Genomic DNA, 22,798 nt, shown 5'->3' on the forward strand with positions numbered 1-22,798 from the left:
TGACTGTGGTCATCCAGTGGGAGAGATGGGCCTCTCTTTCCTTGACTTTGCCCTGAGAGCCCACCACCGTTTCCGCCTTGTTCTCTGAGCTGTCGGAGCCCGTCATACCCTCATTTGGCACCTAGCCTGTGAAATGTGCTGTTATATTCTCACCTCTCTGTGACTGAGGCATGAGCTCCTCAAGGACAGGGCCCCCTGCCTTTAGCCCTGCCCTCCCGTCCCTAATGTGTAGCCATCAGCCCCAGTGAAGAGAACAATAGTCATCTGTGTCAGCATGGAGCATCGGGGACTTAGGCAAACCACAGCACATTTCCTAGGACAGGTCCAAGTTGTAGAACAGAAGGAGCGGAAACGTTGCGGGACTCCAGCCTGAGGGCCTTGAGAAAGCAGCCAGGAGACAGGCGGGCTCCCTGAGCGGGGTGGGGCGTGGGGGGCTTCCAGCCCATGCGCAGGGATGGCGCCTCAGCAGGCATGGAGTTTTCAGGCTCATTTACATCCTGTAGATATGCGCAGAGAGCCGGGCAGGCAATTCAGATTCATTTTCCGAGGTCACAGTGCCAAACTTGGGCTGCGTTAGCTCCCAGAACCATTAATGGGGTAATGTGTTCTCTCACTGTGAGTGGGAATCAAAAAGAGTTTAATGGGGCTTCATTAGATCCATCTGTCCATCCGTCACGTCTTCTCCATCCCTCACTACTTGACTTGGAAACGGGAACACCCCTAACTAATTAGATTTATCCTAATCTCCTTTCTGCCTCGTCAATCCTCTCAGAGGCCATCTGTGGGTTTAGAGTTCAGACCCTTAAGAATTATGCTAATCAGTCTTTTTCTAATTTAAAATGTTCATCTGATGGCCACAATTTGAAATTTCTTGCTGTGACAAATGGGAACCCATTGTAAGGTTTTGTGCTAATTTTAAACACCCTCATCCTCTGGAGTGCCACATAATGGACCATTTCTAAAGAAAATAGTTAGGTGAAGAACATACAGTCTTGGAGCCAGACAGTAAGTAAGAAAACCAGGGTCAGTGTGGGGAGAATTTTATTTATTTATTTTTTTAATATGAGTAGGAAGTGGTTTGCTTTCATTTGTAGACTCAAAAGGAAGGTGTCTGAGCTATTAAATGTGGGGATGGATTGTTTATTTTGGTGGTGCAGCCACTGGCGTGTAAAATGCAGAGGAGAATGAATTCACTGAAGGTAGGTACCCAGAGGGAGGTGATTTAGGAGTAGATTTTCAGGCCCCCTGCCTCCACTAGAGCCTGTGGCCTGGTCACTAGAGGCCGGCATGGAATGTTAAGCAGATTTCTGTGCAGAGAGGTCATCCCAGCATTGCAGTGGTTTGAACCTGGCAGGAGAAAGGGCACTTCCTGACACAGCGCAGTGACATTTATGGCAGAACCTAAACGCCCCCAGGCTCATAGGCTCTGGTATTAGGGGGCCCAAACAGAGGGCTCAGTGGAAAGATTGATACTACATTAATTACTTCGTTGAGTGAACAGCAGAGAGTCTTAACTGGGAATGACAGCCCAAAGGGGCACCTCCCAAACTCACCGATGCCCATGAATCTCTTGGGCATTCTTGGATCTTGGTAAAACAGTTTTTGATTCAACAGGCCCAGGATGTCTGCATTTCTAGCAAGCTCCTAGGTGACAACGACACTGGTGGTCTAGAGACCACACTTGGTGTAGCAGGAGAGGGTAAGAGGTTGGGGAACAGAAAGAACCAAGTTCAAGTCCTGGCAATACACTGGTCAGGCAGCCTTCGGCAGAGTACTTTCCTCTGTGCCTCTTTCATTCAGCTGATATTTACTGAATTTCCACTATGGAAATTGTGGACTTCCAGAAACTGTGCTCAGCGAAATAGCGGGATCAAGATAGAAACTGTCCCTGCTCCCCCGGGGTTTTTAATCTGGTGGGGCGACACATAAGAAAGAAGGTAACGAAGCAAACTGTGTAATTATCGCCTCTGATCATTGCTCACAGTGATAGCAAACGTGGTTAATGTTTACTGAGAACCTAGTCAGTACGAGGCCTTGAAGAATTTCACATACATCAACTGATCAAATCTTTGTAACTGCTCTGTAAGATAGGTCCTCCCATCCGTCTTTTCAGATGCAGACACTGAGGCACAGGCATGAAGTATCTCGCCCAACCTCAGGTCCTGGAAGATGGTGGTGACTGGATCTGGGGGGGCCAGGCAGTCCACCCCTGGAGCCGGTGCTCTTGATGACGGTCCACAAACTTTTCCTGTCAAGCGCCAGGTAGTAAATGTTTTAGGCTCTGCCAGCCAGCCGGGTTTTGTTGCTCCTACCCGGTTCTGCCCTTGGAGCACGGGAGTTGTCACAGATGTTGCATGAGGAGTAAGAGCAGCTGTGCCCCGATGGAAGTGCATGTACCGGGAAGCCCAGGGGCCTGATTCGACCCATCCACTCTAGTTCGCCGACACCGGATCTTGATCATCATCCTCGACGAGCTGCTCACATTCTAAAGCAGCCCCGTACAACATAAATACAATGTGAGCTACACATATAGTATAAAACCTTAGAGTAGTCTTGTTTTAAAAAAAAAGAAAACATTTTAATATATTTAACCTGCAGTATACAAAATATTATTTCCACAGGTAGCCAGTATAAAATAATTACTGAGATGATTCAGATTCTTTTTTGCACTTTTTTAAAAGATTTTACTTATTTATTTGAAAGTGAGAGAGCGAGAGCGAGAGAGAGAGAGAGAGAGCACAAGCAGGGGGAAGGGCAGAGGGGGAGGGAGAAGCAGGCTCCCCGTGGAGCAGGGAGCCCGATGTGGCGCTCAGTCCCAGGACCCTGGGATCATGACGTGAGCAGAAGGCAGAAGCCTAACGAACTGAGCCACCCAGGAGCCCTGCACTAAGTCTTCTAAAGCTGGTATGTATTTTACATGTGTAATGGATCTCAGCTCAGACTAGCCATGTTTCAAGTGCCACCTGGGGCTAGTGGCTACTGTGCTGGACAAGTAGCAGTAAAGTGCTGAAGACTCATCCAGGCTGGAGCCTAAGATTCTGTTTTTATAAGAGCCCCCAGTGATATTGGTCAGCAGTCCATTCTTGGGGTAGGAAGGCTGCAGATTGCCACCATCTGAAGGAAACACACTGAGATGGACCTGAGGGGGCAGGTGATACACGGGAGGCCCCCAAAGCTCTTTAACGAGATTACATTCATGTTGAAACCCAGAGGATGAGCAGGACAGAGAAGAACGCTGGGGGAAGATGCTCTACTCATGTTCTAGATGTTTTAGATTAAGTACACTAAGGCATGCAGGCACTGAGCATCGAGAGGGCAGGCATGGGGCTTGGCCACTGCCAAGGGTTAGAGGGCAGGCTTAGGGTTGGCCGCTGCTCTGGCTGTTTTCTGGGTGGCCCACCAGGGTTAGAGGGCAGGCTTGGGGCTTGGCCACTGCTCTGTCCCCAGCCTTTACATCAGCTGTGGCCATTTGATTGCTTGACAGTGAAGATTGGGCTTTGCAGAATATTTGGAAATACATCCAAAGTTGATCTGGGCGTGCACTCCTTGGGAACTTTCCAGGTGATACGTCTCTGACTAAAGATCAGAGGAGGGAAGTCAGACATTGACTTTCCTTGTCTGAGATAGGAAAGCAAGGACTTTGCGTGGTGTGGCATGTGCTCAGAGGGCACAGCAGCTGAGTCACAAGCTGAGTGGCCTGCAGGTGTGTTCACGGGGGTCGGCACAGTCAGTCCATGTGAATCTGACAGATTTTAGAAGGGGCCTCGGCTCTCCACTCCCTGGTCTCCAACCCCAGGGTCCAACATGAGGCTGCTGCCTGAAATCACTGTTCTGAGTGCTGGGGGGAGCCTAAGAGGAAAGGGCAGGGGCTTTTCTCTCACAGAAGAGCAACCTCCCAGCTCAGGCTGGCTCTACCAGCGGAGCTCAGGTCTGTTAATGTGGTGTGATATGCCAACTGGTCGTGGTCCTAACACTGAGCTCTTCTGGTGGTCTGTCGAGCCTCCCGAAATCCACCCACCCCAGCTCTGCTATGTTAATAGAGGACCATCTCGCCTTATTGTGGTAACAGCTTCAGACACGTGTATGGCATTGCCTAGTCTGGAGAGAGACATGACGCACAGTGGTCCGGAGGGCTGGTGCGGGCCCAGCTGCCTGTGTTAGCATCCCAGCCCTGTGCCTGCTTATGCCAGTTCCCAGATCTCTCTGGGCTCTGCTTCCTCCTGCGTTCATTGGGCATATGTAGTGCCACCCTACTGGGATAGTTGTGAGGATTAATGAAGACAGGTAAAGTGCATGAAACAGGGTCTGTAAGCAATAGGCGCTCACTGTTACTATCAGAAATTGCTTTCACTTGTATTATTGCACATGTTCCTTCCAAAATCTTTCAGAAAAAGCAGGGCTACTAGTGGTAGGATCTCCATTTAATAGTGTAGGTGATGAAAGTGAGATTCAAGGAGGGGAAGCACTGGGGCTCGGAGGGAGTGCTAGACCTCAATTTGAGGCCTTCTAAAAATTCACTTAACATTGACTTTATACTTACTGGCTCAGGAGGCACTGATGTACCATGTGAAGAAAGGTGAACAAAACACAGTAGAGCTCCCCAGCAGTGAGGGAAACAAATGCATTACAGAAATATGAGCCAGGGATGGAGGAGAAGAATTTTCCCCATCGAGGTGTGCAATGGCATGCTACATGTTTTTGTTACATCATGACATTGCTGGGGTCCTTGGAGATATAAGTATCCTTTGTGGGTTTTTAACTGAGACCCACGATCCGCCCCCCACCGCCCCCAGGGAAGTTTCATGTAAAGAGTATGTGTTTGTACGCACATGTTTTTTTCTAGGGAAAGGAGTCATAGCTTTGATCAGATCCTCAAGGGTCTGACATGGCCCAAAATGTTAAGAACCCTCTTCTGGAGGAACTTAGATGTAATTTGTGAAAATTCTCAGTAACGAGTAGCCCATATTTTGAGTGTAAGCTTGTACACATACTGATAGATACTTAACACTACTGGTCTAGAAGGAGAAAGGCAGTACTACTAAAGACTGCCTCAGTGTCTCTCATACAGCCCTTTGCATCGTTCTTCTGTGTAGGCATTACCAGTGATTTGCTGGTTAACCCTAAGCTATTTCACTGCTCAGAGCTCCTATTTCTGGTCATATGGGGGTGACAGCTTCTAGTTCACAAATTCCTGGGGGGATTTGGATGGTTTTACTCTCTTACACACACCAGATGTCACTGGCCCTCATAGTGCATGTGAGGCTTCCTACCTTTGCCTGGTGTCAAGCTTTCTGTTGATCATTCCACTAGACTTTTTTTTTTTAAGATTTTATTTATTTATTTGACAGAGAGAGAGAGAGAGGGAGGGAGAGAGCAAGCACAAGCAGGGGGAGAGCCCGGCAGGGGAGAAGCAAGCTCCCCACTGAGCAAGGAGCCCGATCAGGGCTCGAACCCAGAACCCTGGGATCATGACCTGAGCCGAAGGCAGCAGCTTAACTGACTAAGCCGCCCAGGTGCCCCTCCAGTAGATATTCTTAGAGAAGTGTCTTTTTCTCTTTTCCTTCACATTCCTCTGCTTTCTGTCCTGGACCAAGGTTGCATCTTTTACCAAGAATTATTCTTATTCCACGTCTGTGGCCTTTATGGAGCAGGCTTGTTAACTCTTGCTCTTTCCATCCATTCCAACATCTTGGGAAAACCTACCCGTCCTTTCCTCTCTGGTTCTGTGGATTGAATAGAGTTGTTCAATTTGTTGTTTCCCCTTATGCCTTACATAATTGGCAATGATCTTTTGGCCTATTATTCTCTCATGCTCGAAGTGAGAAGAGCACAAACTTGTGCTTTCGCTGTCCCTATGAGGAAAGGTACATTCTGTTTCGTTGCCCTCAGAAGCTAGGAAGTGGGAATTTCCAGCGTGCATTTTTTGTTTTAAATGAAAGCAGCTGTCTATAAACTTGGAAACGTGTGCCACTTCAGTCTTACTCTTAATGAAGAAGCAGTAAAATGATCACAGCACATCAGCCACTTCCAGGATGTGTCACATTGCTTCTCTCCCCACTCCTAGGCAGTAGCTCATGGCTGGGGTGTGGGTAAGGTCAAGGGCATGAGCTTGGGAGTCAGAAAGGCCCCATTGTGTACTCCATCCCTGCCATGTGACAGCTGTGGCCTTGGACATACCACGTAGCTTTTCTGAGCCTTGGCATCTGTAAGATGGGGAGTAGGGTCGTGCATACTATATTCATTTGCCAGGGCTGCGGTAGCAAAGCAACACAAAGTGGGTGGCCTAAACCCAGTTAAGCAACTGTGTTTTCTCACAATTCTGGAGGCTGGAGGTCTGAAATCGACGTGTCAGCAGGGTCGGTCCCTTCTGAGGACCCTGAGGGAGAATTTGTTTCATGACCCTGTCCTGGCTTGTGGGGGTTTGCTGGCATTTCCTGACTTGTAGACCCATCATCCCAGTCTCTGCCTTCATGTTCACATGGCATTCTTTCTGTGTGCATGGCTGTGTCCAAACCTCCCCACTGTATAAGGACACCAGTCTTACTGCCTGAGTGCCTACTCTAATGATTTTATTTCAACTTGATTCCCTCTGTAAAGACCCAAGGTTACATTCTGAGGTGCTGGCGGTTAGCGACTGAACATATCTTGGAGGGAAAAGAGGGATACAACTCAATCTGTAACACATACCTACCACAGGGTTTACAGATGATTAGATGAAATAATCTACAAAAAGGGTTTAACTTAGTGCCTGGCACATAACAAGCCCTCAGTACATTGCTTATTATTCTTAAGGGAATTTAGCATGCCCTAATTTCTCACCTACAAGTCTTGGAGGTTTTCAGTTTCTTTTGCCTCTCCCTTTCTCTCATTTTTCATCAACTAGAGGGCAAGTAAATGTAAAGGGAAAAGGCAAAGCACACACCAGTTGAAACATGGAAGGTTCTGCCATTTGACCATCAGAACACTTTATACTTGAATATTTCCTCAGCCTGAGCTTATATTAATAAAACAGATTTGTGTGTGTAAAAATACACAGAAACCTATTTCAGTCCATTCTGCATTAATTATTTGAGAAGCTTGTCTTAAATAGCACAATGATTTTGTTTGAGGGAAAACTTTGAAACCTAAATAATTATCAGATGGCCATTTAAAAAAAATCAAAACTAACCCTCTGTCTGAGAAAACATGTTATTGGAATCAAATAAGCTGGCAGCATAATCTGCAAATTCCGTGTGTACTGCTATGGTATCTGAAACATAATTATCAAGCTTAAGTTAATTAGACTAATGCTCAGAAAATCTGGCCTGGCAGCTTGTGGTAAGTAATTATATATACTGATTAAAAATGTAATACTCAGCAAGCAGAGGTGATGGAAACTCCATTTGACACAGCGTGTGCACATGTACAATTAAGAAGCCACGTAGAAGGATGCCCACAATGAGAAGGAACATTGTAGAAACCGATAGGCATCATGCCAAGTCTTCTTCAAGATGTTCCCCTCACCCATTGGGAAACGGGTGGCTGTCACCACAGGGCTGGCTCTGGAAGGGGATGTGGCCACGGGTACTCGCTGACCACCCAGAGCATACTCCAGACCACAGCCTCTTCTCTACTGTGTTCTTTCCATTTCTCTCAAGCTTCTCCTTCAAAGGATGATTAGGTGTCAGACAACAGAGGTCCGCTTCCTTGGTGATTTTCCAGGCTCTGAAACAGGGAAATTGTCATTCATTATAGGTCACAGAGAAGGGTACGATGCTGCCCTCTGTGCAGGCATGAACATACCTTTCATTTGCCCTTCTGTTTGCTCTTTGGCTTTCTCTCCTTATTTTTGAAAGAGGGAAGATGATGCCACTGGGGATCCATGAGCAAAGACTAAGGACCCCCAACATTTGGCTGTCTACTCAGGTTCACCCTAAGTTTACTGTATCACAAAATTTTTTTGATTAAGTAAATATGGTTAAATTTCAGATTGATGAGGGCTACCGAGAAATCTTTTTTGTTCTGTATCATTTTTACAGTGTGTCTCTCTTCCTGCATTAGTATTATAATATTTGGTTGGGAGAACATCATCAAACCCTTCTTTGAGGACTGAGGATGGCAATATCTGTGTCACCCTCCTGAGTATCTGTTATGGTTCGTTGATTTGAGCAAAAAGTATTTAGTGAACACCTATTGTGTGCCTTAGCTCTGGTTTTGTAAGGTCTTCACTAAGGTGTTAGATTGAACCATATGACATTCTTTTGAAGGTTTAGGGAAGATTGAATATTGCTAATAGACATGGTTTTGCCCTCATAGGACCTATAATTTAGTGGGTAAGATATTTACAACACAGTACATGTCCTGAAACGGAACACATCAAGGGGCCACCTGGTCCAGCCTTGGGAGAGCAGGGGCAGGAAGGTCTTCCTTGCAGAGAATAGTATGTGCTGGTGGTAAAACAAGGCAGGTTGTTGAAAGAGCCACTCCTGCTTAAACAGGGGAGGCACAGAGGCTGCAGAGGGTTGAGAGAGGGAGTGACAAGGTAAATAAGGGCCTATCATTCCAAGAAAGCCATGTCAAAGGCCAATAACTCAGGACGAGAGCATTTGATAGCAAGGGTTCAGAGACTGCCCTGGGCCACTACCTAGAATTTAATTTATACTTTTTAAGTAAGAGAGGCCCTAATATCTGGTTCTCCCACTGTGTTGTTCTGCTTCAAAATCTAGATTCAGGCCACTCCTATTAGATTTCATCGAGGCTCCTTTTTCGTAGAGAAACATGCCAAGGCTTTCAGTCTAAGACTACAGAAAAGAAACCCACAGCTCAATCTCCCTGGGTTTTTGTTTCCTATTCTGTAAAATGGGGACAATATTATGCCTCTACCTACCCCAAAGTTGATCCAATGAGATTCTGCATGCAGAAGTGCTTTATTTTTTTTTTTTAAAGATTTTATTTATTTATTTGACAGAGAGAGACACAGCGAGAGCAGGAACACAAGCAGGGGGAGCGGGAGAGGGAGAAGCAGGCTTCCCGCTGAGCGGGGTGCCCGACATGGGGCTCGATCCCAGGACCCTGGGATCATGACCTGAGCCGAAGGCAGACACTTAAGGACTGAGCCACCCAGGCGCCCCATGCAGAAGTGCTTTAATTTAGACACCTGAACTGAGTCCCCATTGTTTAGCAGACGTGGATGCTGTTCTATGAGAGAGGGCATGCAGCTTTAGGGAGTGGGCCCTGGAGTCCCAGCCACCTGTGAGCTATAAGGTCACATTGCTGATCTTAACTTCTTAACCTGAAAATGGAGAAGACAGCGCCAGGGCTATTCAATAAGGGATAAACGCAATTGTCTCTGTACCAACACTTGGTACCTGGCACTTAGCACATGCTCAGTAAAAATCCATTAATAACAACAATGTGATTATGCCATCATTGTCCTTGGGCTCCCTTCCTTTGATGTTTTCTCTTCCCTAGAGCAGAAGGTCCCTGGTATTGGACCAAGAGCATCTTTCCTTTGTCCAGGGGTCCATTTTCCACAGAACAACATTTGTTCCTTGTGATTTAGTTGTCATTTGGCTGGAGGATTAAGTCCTGAATCTGACTCCCTTTATAAGTAGATGAGTCCTCTCTCTACCCAAGCCCCAAATAACTACTTGCAAAGTGAAAGAGCAGTCAGTCAATCAGCAGGGGTTTTGTTTTTTGTTTTTGTTTTGCTTCTGGAATGCCAGATATTTAGTATTTTTGAATTTTTAAATTTTGGCATCTGGTAGACACAAGTCTGAGTAACCATGTAGGAACACTCACAGATCTTGGACTGATAACTTGCTACTAGGCTTCAATCTAATGTCAACGAACTAGACCATTATTGCCAAAATCAAACATTAAAGAGGGAGAGGAGCAAAATAGCTTGGAAATTAATGGCTTTTTTCAACATCTTGTGTTTCCTACCCAAATAGCAATCAGTTTCCTGGTTGTTGCCCCCAATGTGCGAAACAGAGACAGCATCAGGCTGCAAAGCCCTTCCAGTACAGTCTTGGTCTGAGAATCAGCATGAAGAAAAGGACTAAAAGAGATAATGAAATGTAGAAAGCATGTGAAATATATATTACCACTGCAGACATGTTTATTAAGATCCAGGCGAGTATTACTTTTGCTTCAGAAATAGGACATCAGAGGAAATTTATGGAGGGGGAATATTTGGATGACTATCTCACAGACATAAAGCTCTTAAGGCAGAGCGGTTTTAATTAAGAACAGCATCCTGTGTGAAGTGTTATACCCAAAATAGATCCTAGGGGGGATTCAGTGAAGGGATACATCAATTTCAGACATCTGGAATTCAATTAATAACTTCAGTGCTCTTACATAGCAAATGCTACCATGTTGTAATTCTTACGGAGTTTCTCTGAATGGGAGCTGGATTTCCATAGGGAGGGAAATTGCAGTCATCCTATGCTGTAAACTACATGTTGCCCAAGGATGACCATGTTTGTTTTCATTCATGGCCTGCTTTGATGTAGTTATACTGAATGACTAATTGGGTATCTGCAAGCCCATCACTCAGCACAAAAGCTATGATTTTGATATCCAACACCTAACCATATGATGAGTCCACACCCCCCTTCCCCCTCCCCCCCCGAGTTATCCATCACCCTGAATCTCGTCCCATTGCTTCACTTCTTTTTTTTTTAATTTATTTGTCAGAGAGAGAGCACAAGCAGGGGGAACAGCAGGCAGAGGGAGAAGCAGGCTCCCCGCTGAGCAGGGAGCCCCATGCAGGACTCGATCCCAGGACGCTGGGATCATGACCTGAGCTGAAAGCAAACGCTTAACCAACTGAGCCACCCAGGTGTCCTGCTTCACTTCTTTTTACATTCTTTTAGGCATCTCTATGCATTTTTTAAAAGGATAGATTTTTAAGTTGTTTTTTAACTTTATAAAAAAGTATCCTGCGTATATTATCTTCTAGAAATTATTTTTCCTTCATTATATGTTAAGATCTGTCCGTATGGGCTAATTGTCTCTTTCAAACCATTCTTTTGATCACTGTGTAATAATCCATTATGTGAATGTATCAGAGTTTATTCATCTACTTTCTGAAGAACATTGGTCACTTCCAGGTTTTTGCTGTTTTAATTAGAGCTGCTTTGAACATTCTCATATATGTGAGAAAATTTTCTCTCGGGTATATACCTGGGTGTAGTATTGGTGGGGCACAGGGTGTTACGAATGTCAGCTTTAGGAGATCATGCCAAACCATTTCCCAAAGAGGGTGCTTCAATACATCCTCTTACCTGCACCGCCGGGCCGGAGGGATCCCAAGGGTCCATATTCTCTCTAGGCCACAGAATTGCCAGATTTAAGTGTAGCTCAAATGCATCAACGTTTGAAACTGATATTTGTATGTGAACTTGGTCTGGTGCTGCGTGATCCTCAGAGCTGAAGCTAAGATATATATGTAGAGGTTGGGGAAGGGAGAGTCAGACTTAGGCGAGGACAGATGGCTTCCTGGCATTGCCTGTCGGTCAGGGGTCCCATTGTCTCAGGGTGGGGTAAGATCTCAAGCAGGGCATGAGTACCCCTTGGATGTTTGGACTGGAGAACTGTAAATATTGGTTTCAGATCCTGATTCTAGGAACAAGCATTTTACAAATATTTGTTTCTGGGACTTTAAACAGATAACCTGAAATTTTAAGGAGCTACTTTAAAACATTTTGATCTTTTATCCTTTAAAAAGTAACCAAACTCCTTTAAACCCCTGAGCAGCACTGAGATGAGATTAATTAAAAGATTAGGACTCTTAAAAGATTTTTATGTGTTTTTCATTCATGATGTTATAACTCCCAACAATGACATTTTAAAATCAAGCCATATATATATACACACACTTAATTATACACACACACACATATGCATATATATATGAGTCAAACCTGGATTTTCATATATAATTTATATAAATAGTGTATCAATAAATATAAATCTTAGGCTTGGCCCTTTCTATAGTGCCTCTTGAGCATCTCAGTAATAAATAAATGAGAGGTTAGATGCACAGTAGGAGGCTGAAAAAGGTGAAGGTATCTCTTTTCTAGCCTGATGCTTCCAAATAATCCCAAGCCTGACATTGTATTTTAAGTGTTCACTGTGGTGAAGCTGTATGTGTGTATGTTTACAGTTGGATTACATCTGTTTTCTGTGCTGATTTCTGGATTATGGTCACTTTTGGGGTGTATAAAATGAGAGGCTATAACAAGGAAATCTCAGTTTCTTTCAAGTATTCTGTTTTTTTTTTTCTTTTAAAGGCGTTTGAAATCCTTTGTGACAAAGATCTGCTGTCACGCATGGTAAGCTTAGCATTTCAGCTGCATCCAAGGCTTTATGTCTTCATTAAAAGAGGTTTTTTAAATGAAAGAGAGAAAGGCATTCGGGAAAGATTGGCTCCTAATTTATTTGTGCAACTCACCCGGCCAGGCTTTGAAGGGCATTGGCAGAGCTCCATCAGAAGTGAATGGGTTTGTGAATAACAGAGGACAGGTTACTTTCAATGGGTGTGTGGCAGCTTTGTTGGGTGTGGCTTCGTAACCAGAGGCAGAATGATTATCTTGTAAAAAGAAGAAATTCATGACCAATCCAGGGGAGTGGTACATACCCTTGGAATATAGCTTTTATGTTCCTCATTTTTCATCTGCCACTGTGGGGGTCCCGGTGCCAGGTACCTGGCCAGATGGTGTTGGGTAGCCCTTTTAGCTCTGCCAAACATACGATGAACGTTCAGAAAGCCGCTTGCGAGGTCAGCCTGTGTCCTTGCTGCTCCGTGGTGGTAACCACTTGTGCAAATAGTTTGCCATTCGCTTGCTTTTCTATAGAAAATTCCCTGTCAGGAGGGCCTGGTATTAAGCTGGGGTAGAGGCCCAGTAAGCAAAACTCAAGCTACAAAGTGGCATTGCCCTATCTCAGAGGGAAACCTGGGCTCAGCTGGTCCAGTTATCCTCCCTACCTTCAGTTCATGGAGTCTGGACTTACTACATCTTCACTTGATTAATATTCTTCTAAGCCCAGCAAAAAGTAGGTGCCCAAAAAGGGTGATGTGACAGAATCATCCAATCCCTCGGCTAGCACTTGTGCTTCTAGTACTAAAGGGAAATGCATTGGCCCCCTCTTTGGGCACTTCCTCATTCTGCTCCCGTCACTGGTCTTCAGCCAGTGCACAGACCACACGGATACCTCTGTCCTTCTGGGTCTGAGCATTGCTGATCCCTCTCAGCCTCCTTGTCACCTCCGCAGAGCTGTCTACCCTGCTTGCACTGTCTAATGTACTTCTGTTATTCCCTAGAATGGTAGTAACCAATTTGATTACTTCCTCATTGTCTGTCTTTTCTCCTCAAATGTAAGCCTCTCGAGGGCACTAAACCTTGTCTTGTCCAGCTTGCTCACCACTGCACAGTGTAATGCAATGGGGTAGACATATTACTATTTTTTGTTGAATAATTGAAAGAGTTCTGCAGGGAATTGAGCTTCCAGTGCTTGGAGGACCTGGACTGTACAACTGCCACCCCACACACACCTCCTTTGGTTTCTCCAGATGAGTTTTATCTTGAGGGCTTAGTTGTTGCTGCCTGCAACATTGTGTTGAACAGGATTCTGGGGCCATGTCTACGGTGGTGTGTTTCTGGTTGTGTGTTTGCTTAGCTTCTTGCAGTACAGATGCTCCACGTGGGTCTCCTCAAGGAGAGCTCTCTTGCTTGGACTGTGCTTCTAAAGATTCTGTAAGGGGACTTTAGAAAAAGAAGCCATATTGTAGCAGGAGCAAATATGAAACATTCAGGAGACTCAAAGGAAACCAGAAAACTGGCCCCTTGCCTTTTCTCTTTCCTCATTCTGAGTACCAAAGTTGACATCCGTCTGGGAGTAAAGGAGAACACTCTGGCTCAAACACCAGTATCCAAGACATGGTGGGGGGAAGGCGATGGAACATGGCTGGCCAAAGAAATTGTTTTGTTTTTGTTTTTGTTTTTTTAGGAGATTGCTTTTTGAATAAATGATTCCTTTTCCGAAGTTTGCTCCATCACAAAACTCCCTTTCAGAAGGAGTTTCATTTCATTTCTCGGTGAGCATGTTTCTAGAAACAGGAGGCCTGGGGAAATAAAACTGGTAGAAATCTCTAGTCCCTGTTGCTTCACCAATTTCCTACCCATTAAAAAGCCAGTAAAGCTCCTATACAATAGAGCCTAGGGTGAGGTGTCAGGGATCAGCAATTATTTACTGAAAACTTGCCTGAGCTGCAATTGCCACCTCCGAGGAGGCTCCCCAGCCTGATCCCAGATTGGCGGTAGATCTCTGTTTGCAACTTCAGTTTTCTTCTCTGGGCTGCTCTATCATCTGTGCTCTCAAAAATGTTAACCACAGGAAAGTTGCCAAGAATTTACAGAATGGATCCAAGAATGCACTAGGAGCCCACAAATCATATTTCTGATCCAAACAACTACTGTTCCTCATTAGCCATGGGATGTTGGCTGAGTGATTCAAGTGTCTAGGAGACTCAAATGTTTCATCCAGAAAATGGGAATGATGAACTTATATAGCCACTAAGTTGGGAGGGAAAGCAACCCTAACCAATGCTTCTTGAAAACATACTCGGTGTCAGGCCAGTAAGGAGGCACCGATGGCTATTACTATAATTTGGTGATTTCTATCAACACATGAGAACTGGACAGGAGGCTTCCTACCAAATTAACTATTGTTGAGGGCTTATTATAATGGAAATACCAAGAACTGTTGGGTGAGCACAATTGATTTCAATACCGAGCCTTGGTAATCACTACTGCCCTCATTGGATTTTCATCTGAAATTCCTAACCCGACTGAGGCAGAATCATTCTCATTCTTTGGGAACATGAGGCTCACTGTGGTAAGTTCTGAGGAAGATTTTAGCCCTAGGGTGTCCTAAAAATAAGTAAGTCGGGTTTGTATTTTACTCTGTCTATGCTAATGATTCTTGAATGTAAAGACTCCCATATCAACACCCCTGGCAGCCCCTCAAGGTCTAGTTCCTGAGCCCTGTTCCTTGACTGCCCTGATGCCATGTTGTAAGAAAGTTCTAAATCGTGGCTGGCCAGGAGGCAGCATGGCAGACCCAGGAGGCCCTGTCTGGGGTCACCTTTCTCAAATATACATTTCAGGTTAGCCTTACTGATTGTGCCTCTGACAGGAAGAGACTACTTTGTTGTTTTCATTGAAATTAACCACATAAGACCTGGAGCTGAAGTCTCCCTTTGCTGAGCTGCTCCTAACAAGCTTCTGATGGAGAACTACAAATTACAATGTCTAACCAATTAAAGCAATTTTATGATAGCAGGCATGTACTTCACCAAACCTGACTGCCCACCCTGGTTTGTACAGGTGTTATAGGGTGCCTGGGATACTCTGAAGACCATTCACAGTACAGTCAATTGAGTAATAGCTGGTCCAAGTTGTGACGCTGGCAAAGTCTCATTTGCTGCTTTGGCAATCGGCTTGACAATGTGATACTTTAATGTATAATTGGATAAGCAATTGGGTTCTGTTATAGTACAGTGGTTTGGCATAATTATTTTCCAGTGCTGTGATTTTCTAGTTAATAAATACTTTGGGGGGTTACAAATTCTTAAACATCAACACTCTATACCCCTTGAAAATAGGATGCCATTAATTAATATAAGAGCTTATTTCAGCATTTTGGCCTCATTGGCAGCACTAAAAACAACTCAAAATAAAACCAAAAACAAAAAACAAAAAAACTCTTGCTTTAACTCAAGCGAGTTAGGCTTAAGTCAAAGATTTCTTTCCATCAGGGCAATAAATAGGGCTTTGGAAACCTCACAGTGAATAAGAGGTAACCAGAGGTCACTTGGTTGCACTTAGAGGTCTCACCATGTGGCCATCAGGCCAGGGTTCCAGTTCACATAGAGAGAAGGGAGGCAGTTAACATATTTTTGCACAAAGAAATATTGGAATAACCTCAGGTTTCTAAGAAAACCCAAGTGGCTGCCCAAGTTTGGCAGCACAGACTTACTATTATTTTGCATCAGATGAAAGCAAGAGGGGATTCATTAGGACACCAAGAAAGGCATAAGTGGGTGACCATCTGCTCAAGAACCAGCATGTAGAGAAATCGTGTTTGGTGTTTTGGGGAGGAAACGTGTGCTCGCAGGATCTGGCTGTGTGTGTGACAGAGGGAGGTGACATCCAGAATCATGAAATATAACTCAAGTTGATCTAAATGGTCCAGGAAGGCTTCTTGGGGAGTTTGGGAAGCGTGTGACTGCGGAGAGGCACACAGTGGGCAGGACAGGAGTGATTTTCATACTGGTTCAGAGCAGCTGTGAGCAGGGGAGCCAGCATCTGTGTATGCTTTACAAAGGGCCCAGAAGGAAGCTGTCAGAGAAAGGCCCACCTACTCCAGGGAGGCACGGAGCCCCCGTCTCTAACTGCACACATTGCCACCGAGTCATCACCACACTGGTGCATGGGGCAGCTGAGCTCCCCTCTGTCCCCCCTCTCGTCCATGTCCATGCCTGCCCAGGTCCCATCGTTTCTGGTCTGGCTGCTGCAGGACCCAGAATCTCTAACTCATTCTCCAGCCAGGCCACTCTACAAAAAATTATTCTAAGCTTTTAACTTCCCTGCTTCCAACCCTTTAATGTCTTCTTTGCACCAAAAATAAAATCCACATTTCTCAGCCATCCCCACGGGCTACAAATGATCTACCATGTCCCTTGCTTTCCTAGTCATTCAACCAAGATTCCTTTTTCCTCAGTGCTCTGCACTTCTGCTCCCTCTGTGTGAAATACCCTTTCTCCCTCCTCTTTGCTTCAGGGATTTGTAGCCATTGTTCACATCTCAGCTTAACCAGCACTTCTTCGGGGAGGTCTTCCTCCCAAATCCCCTCCCCACCATTCTACCATTCCTACAGATCTCGAGGCACTGGTTTTTCTTCAGAGGTCCTATAATATTGACTTTCAAGATCTGTTAAAATTCTGAAGGCTTCTCCAGTTCAGCCCAATAGAAACAACCACGTCACCATTCTAGAAGGCCCACGCGTTAGCCTCACATTTTCAGTGACTTCCCTCCGCTCAGCTGAACTTCCCACCTCTGGACCACCTTTCAAGGTTAATGCCACATTTAATCCTGTATTTCTGACAGTGTTTTACTTCATCTATTTTCTAAATCGATGCTTTACTTTAAATAAATTTACTTTAAAAGGAAATTTGAGACATCATAAATAGGCGATAGCCCTCAAAATAAATGTGATCTAAACAAAACAGTCTTATTAAATTCCAGCTAGAGTCTGGATGGCTCCTCTGGGTCCTTAGAGGTCACACCGATCCCATGTTAAGGACATGCTAGCACTGAGACTTTCTTTTTGGCTAATCAGAAGGACTGGAGGAAGACTGAAAATGCAATAACTTTCAGTAGGATTCAAAACTGTTTGTGGCTTTGGATCATAGACTAGAGGCCCTCTTCTGGGCCATTGAGATGTCTTCCCCCTCTTTAAACCATGAGATGTTAAGGCTTGTCAACATGACAACTAAATTTCAGTTCTCTTGACCACTCTCCTAGATGGTCAGGCATGCCCACATCAGGACTCTTTGGGAAAGAGGGATGCACACGGTTGGTGAAGCCAGCCGTGACATAAGTTGCAGGATTTCTGGCACACACATCATGTATCTGCTGAAGCTGTTTCCATCGCCCAGAATAACCTTGTCCTTAAACTCCCATCACCATCGTTTAAGCCCAGTGCAAATCCTAACTTTGTAAAGTCCACCCAAGACCCCACCCTGGGAAGAATTAACTCTCCCCCTCAGATATTCTGAGAGCACGATGATAGAACTTGTAGCCCAGCCCAGTCCTTGTACCAGACTGACTTGTATTATATTACATATGTATAAATTGGTCTGCCCTGTAAGGTGATGAGTCCCCAGAAAGCACAGATTTTTGGCTTCTTCATCTTTATGGCATAAGACCTAGAACAGTGCCCGGAATATATCATGCATTCAACAAATGCTTGTTGGCGAAACTGAAAGTAGAGGCAGAGAATCAGATCTGAACAAAATTATGGATTTACTTCCCTATTCCTTGATATTATTTCCAAGACCTTATATAAACACCTGTCTGAACAGAGCCATCAACCCATGAGAAATAGTTTAAGCTTTCTGCTCTTTATGTTGTTTTACAAAACCAGTAACAATGACATGTATTAATGTACTTTATAACAACACCCAAGTTCATATGCAGCCACTTGCTTCTTTAAGAAGTAGTATTAAATTGTTTCTCCCCCCAGACCCCCACCCTTTGAAGACAATTTGGCATTTTACTACAGGTTAGTTCCGGATTCTGAAAAACATTTAAATTATGGTGAATCATTCTTCCTACTGTATTCCATTACAGAGCTATAAAAAAGTCAATAACCAAGGCAGTTTGAGCATTACATCAGGGAATTAATCTTTACCCCACATACCTCCCGATAGCATGCTCAATGCCCAGGAAGGAGAGGAATGTCAACATCGATGCCTATTGGTACCTCAGTCAGAAACCCTGTTAACACTACCTTCCCCAAAATCATTTTCAGGCAGATAAAGTGGAATGACTGCAGATACATTTTTTTTTTTTTTAATCTCTTTTCACAGCTGTATAGAAATAGAATGCTCTTCCAGGAGCCATCACAGACTTTACTCTGTTGAATGTGAATAAAGACTTTTTGGTTCAAATTTTTGCAAACTTTGTAACTTTGGTGAGCACTTTTCCTCTAAAGAACCAAGTGCCTGTGAAAACAGTGTCAACTGTTCAACAGTTTCACTGTTGCATGGAGAGAAGGAGAGGGATGTGCTGCGGTGCTGAGCATTCTCATGGCCATTTAACTTCTGTGATATAATTATCAAGAGGGATGATGGAGCACTGTAGTGTGTTGAATCCCAGTCACCTGGAGGAAGCACTGTTCTTTGATGTACTACTAACAAAGAAAAACACTGCCAATTAAATTATGACACGCCATTGATTGTGGAACACACTTTGACTTCAGAGATGTGAAAAATGTGGAAAATGTGTGCGCCTGAGAACCAATGAGCTATGAGAGTTAAAGGGAGCCGGGGATTTACTCTTTGTTTCTTGCAATAATAAGCCTTACAGTGCACCCAGTGCTAGCCTTGAGTCTGTTCTTCCTTTGGACAGCTTGCATCTTTTCCAGGATTCACAGCTAGGCAGGTTTGGGAACAACCAAAAAGCAAGCCAAATACTTCCTGTGGTCTTTTTCAAAGGCGTCTCCTGGACTAAGTTACCAGATAAAAGACAGGAAGAAGTCTAGTTAAGTCTGAATTTCAATATCAAACAAATGATACTTATTAGTAAGAGTACATCCCAAATACTGCATAAGATACACAAGACACTCATCTCGTTTGTTTTCGTATTTTTATTCGCTAACTCTGGTGGCCATGCTGCCAGGGTGATTTGACTGCATTTGACCATTACCACATGCTTTGACTCTAGGACCTTGACCTTTACCTCTGAGGAGCCTCCATTAATACCTTTTTCACTCCTTACAACAACCCTGAGAGTTAGGGATTATTGTAAGTCAATTTAAATCTGAAGGAGCTAAATTTCCTCCTCAGGCTTGAATGTGTCAGTTGATTCCTTAGTATGGGCCTGAATTTTGACCATAGCTCTTAATCCTTTTACAGGGTATTTAAGACACATACCACTGGGGAACCATGAAGGTAGGAAAGGCACTTTTACTCCCGGCCATAACAACATCTCTGGGTTGGTCAGTGGTCACTGTCATGGGGACAGTGTATCTAGCCTAATAATAGTTGTTTGCTGTTGCTTTGACTACTAATATGTGCCAAGCACATTGCTACTCACAACTCTTACTGCTCCCTTTTTACAGCGGGGGAAACTAAGGCACAAAGAGGTTAGGGGGCTTGCCCCCTCTTTGTCAAAGTCTGGGCCTAACCTCATCTTCTTGGAGAGAGGTTGCTGGATGTTCCTTAGATAACTCCCTCTCCCCTATCACTCTTTATTATAGCACTCTGTTTCTTTACCAAACTAAGTTGACTCTCAAAAGTTTTTCAAACTAGGTCGTGCCCGCCCGGCAGCAGCCCTCTCATTTGGAAATGCCCCTCTCATTCATAACTAACCATTTTGGTGTCTACTCTCCCTACCCGGGCCCCCTGAGGACAGTAAAGGGGTCTGTTTCAGTGTGCTAACACCAAGGCTACCCCTTAGCATCGCAGAAACAGAATAAATACCTTGTGCATTAATAAGTAGTCACTGCCTTTCCCTGTGGGCAGCCTAAATTAATCTGGAGGGTTCATCTGAAGTGAACACCCCCCCCCCCCCGCAGTAAAGCTTCCTCAAGGCATGTAGCACCTTCTGGATGAACTACCATTTGAGGTCCTTAGAGTTTATCTCTGCTAGCCTGCAATAACTTGCAGCCACCAGGTTCTTGGGTTGCCTCATGGAAACAGAAATGTACTCCAAACGACAGTATGTTTAATTTCCAAGTCACCTGGGTGGCTCTCCTGAGACACAAGCCTTGTTCACCAGGGTCGTTCCTGGGCTCCCTATTTTTGCTGAGACTGAAAATTCATTCAAAGACTCCTGAACTAGATCAGCATCCTAGTGTTGCTGGGACAAGCCCGTGGCCCAGACACTCTGAGAGAATGAGAAGAGAAGAAAAGCAGTTCTAGAGCAGGGTTTTCAAAGAGCCTCTGCTCTGTGGATAGGGCGACAAGCAATGGGCTTAAAGGCAAAGGTAGCATTTCTCTGTACATGGGTTCTATCTATACACATATACATTTCCCCCAAATGCAGTGCTTCTCAACAGTAAGTGCACCTTAGAATTAGCTGAGAAATTTGAAAAAATCCCCAAACTCGGGCCATCCCCAGACAAATTAAATCAGAATCCCTGGATGGACCCAGGCTATAGCGTTTTGTTTTTTGTTTTTTTTTTTGTTTGTTTGTTTGTTTTTTTTTTCAGTTCCCCAGGTGATGCCAGTGGGCAGCCAACACTGAACACTGCTGTTCCAAAGAAAGCCACACGCTTCCGTCTGGGACTTTTAGGAGGGAAACCTCTACATTTTTAAAACCATATACAACAGAACTTTGCGAATATGATTAGCTTTTGTTTTATTTCCTACCTCGCATAAACAACTTCAAAGTGTCGGCACAACGTTGCCATCTGTAAGGCATATGACAATAACAGACGGTCGCCTAATAATCAGGGAGGCATTAATGCTCACAGGCTCTAAATTATTTGGATTCATCTGGTATGATCTGTGGTGAGGAAGCCACTTGATGCTTGATTTCTGTGCCTTTTCCATGGCAGCACTGGAAGAGGGAAGCCATATTTTCCAGGCTGTATATTAGTGTTCTTTGTCATCCTATTGAATTGTTACAAGATGGATTTATAACAGACCCAAAGCTAGTATCCAAATGAAAATTAGTTCTTGAGTAGAAAAATGGCAATCCCATTTGCCTCGCCTGTAGCAACTGCGTCATATCTGCCTCCACAAGGAAGGAAATGAGTTCTTAATGTGGTTTTCTTCCACTAAGGAGAATTAAATCTATGTGGCAAAATGTAAAACCAGAGTGCTGGCAGCCATATTCTGAATGGAAGATCCATAACCCTCATCAACATATTTGTGGCCCAGTTATATGCTAATGAACCTCATTTAGGCTCAAACTTACCCCAAGTGGAAACACAGCTCAGCTAGAGAGCCAGGCTGTCATGTTCCTTCACTGTTTCGCCTTGTGCGTCAAAGTTTGCTCTGAACTACTGGGGAAATTTCTCCATCTGCTGCAAGGGGCCACGCGGTTGGGGGTGGAGTGGGGGTGGGGTGGGGATGGGGTGTCTCTGGGTTAGATTTACAGAGATTTGGGCCTGCGGTAGGAAACTCCACTATGGTAGTGGAGAGACTTTTTGCTGAGGCAGCAGGATACTTTTCAAAGGATCTGCCTTTTGGGGGGAATGCACCTGGCGCACTGAGCTGGCCACTCTTTGGTGGCCTGGCAGTTCCTCTAGGATAGATAAAATGGCAAAAATTGTTGGGAACAACTCTGCCCCTGCCTAGCTGGGCGATCAGTTTGACAAGCGAAGGAACTTCCTTGGATCTCAATTTCTTCCTTGGTAAGATGGTGCCAAGTATTGCCTGTCTTGTGTATAGATTATGGTACAGAGTAAATGAAATGATACGCTTCAAAGAAACTACCCATTCGTATCATAAATACCAGCCATCATTGGTGCTGTTAAATCATTTACCTCAATCTCTTCAAATGACTTACCAAATACTACACTGCGCATCCTATGAATTTATACCTTTAGCATTTTACAATGGATAAAGGCCCACACAGGAATAACAAATCTAGTTAATAAAACCGAATTGCAATAGGAGAATAAGGGGGAAAATTGAGCTCTTCTAATGAAAAGTTCTGAGAACATGCTGTCTGATAGAATTGACATTTTATTTACTCTCTCTGTAAATCTGAGACATATACAAGATGTTTTAAAAAAATAAATGTGGGTATTTGAAGAGGATTTTAAAATGATTCAGTTGACTTAGATCAATTGTTAATTTTTTTATGTTTTCTAATTTTTTTAACTGCCTCCTTAAGCCTCTTTTAATGGATATGCTCTTATTTCTCACTCATTACTCATGGCTCCTGTACTATTATCATCACAGATTTGCTTGTGTTATTTTGGTTCACTGAACAAAATGGCTCAGAGCTCATAGAAGAGAGACTAACCAAAGAGACGAGTAGGTAAACCGCAGGTCAGCTTGGGGGAATGGTTA

General features: G+C 44.3%; 1 protein-coding gene and 1 long non-coding RNA gene across 5 annotated transcripts in view; one reads left to right on the top strand and one right to left on the bottom strand.

Moving 5' to 3' along the window:
• The window catches only part of FHIT (fragile histidine triad diadenosine triphosphatase), a 1,452,058-nt gene that overhangs the window by 1,403,936 nt on the left and 25,324 nt on the right, over nt 1-22,798 (top strand). The window lies entirely within an intron of this gene.
• LOC114214645 (uncharacterized) overlaps nt 7,624-22,798 on the bottom strand; it is a 63,500-nt gene continuing 48,325 nt past the window's right edge. The window contains exon 3 of one of the 2 annotated variants that reach the window (XR_015769197.1): nt 7,624-7,704. This is a non-coding gene — a long non-coding RNA (uncharacterized LOC114214645). The remainder of the gene's footprint in view (nt 7,705-22,798) is intronic. The other variant, XR_003610464.2, reaches the window with a different exon arrangement.

Source organism: Eumetopias jubatus, unplaced genomic scaffold (genome assembly GCF_037043125.1).
Source record: "Eumetopias jubatus isolate StellerSeaLion01/CBP00866 unplaced genomic scaffold, mEumJub1_p1.0 scaffold_1, whole genome shotgun sequence".
NCBI lineage: Eukaryota > Metazoa > Chordata > Mammalia > Carnivora > Otariidae > Eumetopias > Eumetopias jubatus.